Source organism: Vigna unguiculata, chromosome 11 (assembly GCF_004118075.2).
Source record: "Vigna unguiculata cultivar IT97K-499-35 chromosome 11, ASM411807v1, whole genome shotgun sequence".
Classification (NCBI taxonomy): Eukaryota; Viridiplantae; Streptophyta; class Magnoliopsida; order Fabales; family Fabaceae; genus Vigna; species Vigna unguiculata.
In genome coordinates, this window is record NC_040289.1 from 11,755,651 (window position 1) to 11,759,225 (window position 3,575).

Consider the following 3,575-nt stretch of genomic DNA (forward strand, 5'->3'; position numbering starts at 1 on the left):
ATTCATTTTAATTTCTTTTATTTTCTTTTATTTTAATTAAATAAATGTTGTTTTTAATTGGTTTATTTTGTTAAATGCAGACATTTTCTAGCTTCCCAATTGATCATGGGCTAGCGGCCCAAACTTTTCTTCACACCAACCAACCTACTCCAACGTGCAAGCCAAAGGCACTTTCAGGCCATTTCCACGTGAAGGGAGAGAAGCTTCAGCGTTCCATTCATACACGTGTGCATACCGCTACTACTAACATCTCCTGAATGGGCCTCACGTGCAGCCCAATTCTCTCATTTTCTGCACACCATGCGTGGTCTTATGCGAGAAACATCATTAAGTTCCGCTATCACGTATTGGGCCTCCAAACAGCCCAAACAGCGTTGCAACCATTGTGTAAGGATGCCACACACGAGGTTTTCTTTTTGCGCATCACATGTTCCTTCTGCACTGTGCAAGGGTTCTGGTTCACGCTGCTATTAGGGTTTCCTCTACCATCCCTTGCCGTCAACACAAGAACGCATCAACCTTGTCCCTCACTTTTCTGTTAGGGTTTGTTAGGGTCGTCCATACCTTCACGGATTACAGAAACCATAAGCTTCACGACGCCTTGCCGTTAGTAGTCTCTGTATTTTTTTCTTTCCCTTCATCGCCGTTAGAACATTACATTTTTGTTAGACGGCAAGCATAGTTTTCTTCCGTTTATTTCACCGGTTGTCTTCATTTATAAAAGACAGGCCATTGTTTGTAATCTTCAACTTTGATGAATGAGATATCCGGTAGAGATCACTCCCACCGTTCATCAGCTCACCCAAACCCTAGATTAGGTTTTGGCCTATTAGGGTTTACCAAATCAGCGAGAAACCAGAGCGAACCAAGTCAAAACCTTCGTAATCGACCATTCCACTGCATTTCCCTTGCCTTCTGCGAGGATCAATCGGTAGAACACCGATTGGAAGAGGTTTTCCGGTGACTACCGCGACGGAGGATCCTCATCAAGTTTGTGTCTGACATCTCTTATTTGTTCTCCGTAGTAACAAGCCTGAATTTTTGACAATGTGTTGCATTAATGTAGAGTCACATTTAAGAACTTGTATTAGTTCTTTTTGGTGTTATTTGACCTTAGAATCACTCTTTATGTGATATAGGCCTTGTTTGTTTTTAGTCGTTTAGCCAAATACAACTTAGATTGATACTTTTTTTTACTTAACCTTGACTATTGGGATTGATTTTATATACCTTTCTTTGTTAACTATTGAGCTTGTTATGAACATTAGACTTGAAAAACCATGAATAAACCCAACTTGTGGGCGGTGAAAAGTTTGTGGTAGTGTATACTAACACTTAAATGTTGGGGAAAATGGGTTGGTTCAAGAAGCAGAAGAGCAAAAAGTTGAAACAGAGAAAATAGGAAAAAAAATACAATGGTTTGCATGAAGGGAAAAAGGAAATAATAAGAATGGGAAGAGTGGAAATCAGTATGAGAAAAATGCTTTGTTGAGTTAAACCCGCACCTTGATTTCACAAATTACCTAAAACAATTTCACCACTCACTTGTTGTTAAGCCTTGAATCCTTTTGCTCTTCCTTACCTCATACATGACCACGTTACAAGCGAAGACAAACGTCTTATCGATCTAGAGTGTTTTCTTTTTTGGGAAATTTGATGCTAACTATAAGTTTTTCAAGCTTATGAGATCATACTTGTTTTGCTGAGGGGAAAATTTTGCATAAAGACATTGAGTGAATGAGTGCAAAAGCTGAACTGTGAAGGTCATTTCTAGTTATGCTACTAATCTGAATTGCATATTTGGATAATCATGCATATTTGTGTCTGGTAGTCATTAGAGTTGTTGGTTAATTTCTCTTTGTGTTACATTTTAGTTTGCCCAAGAATGCAAAGGGCTTAAGAGCATGTTTGCTTCACATGATTTGCGGGCGTATATGAATTTTGTACAAAGATTTGTGGGATTTATCTGTATTCGTTTTGAAGGATTTGCAATGATATGGAAGTATGCATTTAGAGATGATTATCTCCCTTAAAAGAGATTTGGAGGACTTTAACTTTTACATATATAATTATTATTATATATTAAATAAACGATAATATATAAATAATTATATTATTTAATTAATAATATATAATAATTATTATAATAAATAATGATAATAATAAATAATAAAAATAATAATAAATAAATATAATAGTATATTAATTTTATCTATCATATCAATTTATTCATTCCAAATTTTTACAAATTTTACTCTTAAATTCACTCACTTCACTTCCAAATCTCTTAAAAGAAACAACTAAAATTCATCCACCCAAATTCACTCACTCTCTTTTAAATCCACTCTTTCAAGTAAACACACTCTAAGTGTGAGTTGTCGTTTTACTTTGTTAAGTATTTTCTTTTAATTAGAATTTTAGTTTTATAGATTTGAAGTGGTAATGTTGGATGATAAAATTTTGTTTAATCGTTGTAATATTTTTTCTTGGTGTGTTTAGATTAATTTTTGGTCTAGTTCAGTTTATATTTTAGTGAATATTTCATTCTATTTCTTTTAGTTGGGTAGCTTTGAATAGTTAGTTTAGCATCTCTTAAATTTGATTTTTGTGTTGTAAAAACTTCAATTTTATGTTCGTATTAATGTGTCATGTACTAACTTTCTTTCTTACTTTGAATTCTTGTTATCATTAGGAAAACAAATGGAAGAAAGTTTATATTTCAGAAATCAATTGAAGGAAATAGGAAATCGGTTGAAGATCAAGGTTGGATTTAGAAAAAACGGTCAAAGTTGGACAAAGGTTGAAATAGATATATGATACTCACTATAAAAAATAGTGTAAGTTGTGACGTTTATTTTTGTATATTACTAATGATGAGTTCAAATTTTTGTTCTTATTTAATGCTTAAATTTGGAGATTTAATAGAATTTTTATGCTTAAGGATTGATTTAATCAGGATTTGTGATTATTGGACTTATTGAGTTTGTACGTTAAAAATGGTGTACAAAGTGATTTTAGTTGCATAAAATACTATTGGATATTCTAAGGTTTGTTAATGCAACTGAAATTTAATTTGCGTCATTAAAAGTGTGGATTTGTAAATGTTCTGAATTACAAGTTAAGTCCAAAATCAGTAAATTCTGAAAAGAAATAATTCAGAAGCTAAATGTACTCCCAATTTCTATTTTACACATTCCTACTTCAAGTGGATCACCCAAAAACCTATTCTGCACCCTTATTTTCTACTAAGTTACACCTCTCCTACCACCTAAACTTAACTCAACCACATCAAGCCATGTGGTAATCCTCCATTAATTAAACTAAATAAAGAGAATATTCAAACACTTAAAATTCCCTCAACCAAATGTTAATATGTCATCGTCTTCAACGTTCTCCCAAACAACAAACCCTAACCTCGGTCTTCACCAAGTTTCTGCCAACACTACACTCCACCACCGTCAGCCATTAATGTCGGCAACCACAAGCTTGATCGAAGAGCTCCACACCGTCACCACCTCGCCGGAAAACGCAGCCACCACTAGCAGCACCACTCACCTGCAGCAAAATGACACTGA

At 34.2% G+C, this 3,575-nt stretch overlaps 1 long non-coding RNA gene across 1 annotated transcript; it reads left to right on the forward strand.

Annotated features, from left to right (window-relative positions):
* The first annotated feature begins 381 nt into the window (after positions 1 to 381).
* Positions 382 to 2,896, forward strand: LOC114169152. Its single transcript, XR_003600834.1, has 2 exons — positions 382 to 990; positions 2,693 to 2,896. It is a non-coding gene; the product is annotated as an uncharacterized LOC114169152 (long non-coding RNA).
* Positions 2,897 to 3,575: the final 679 nt, after the last annotated feature.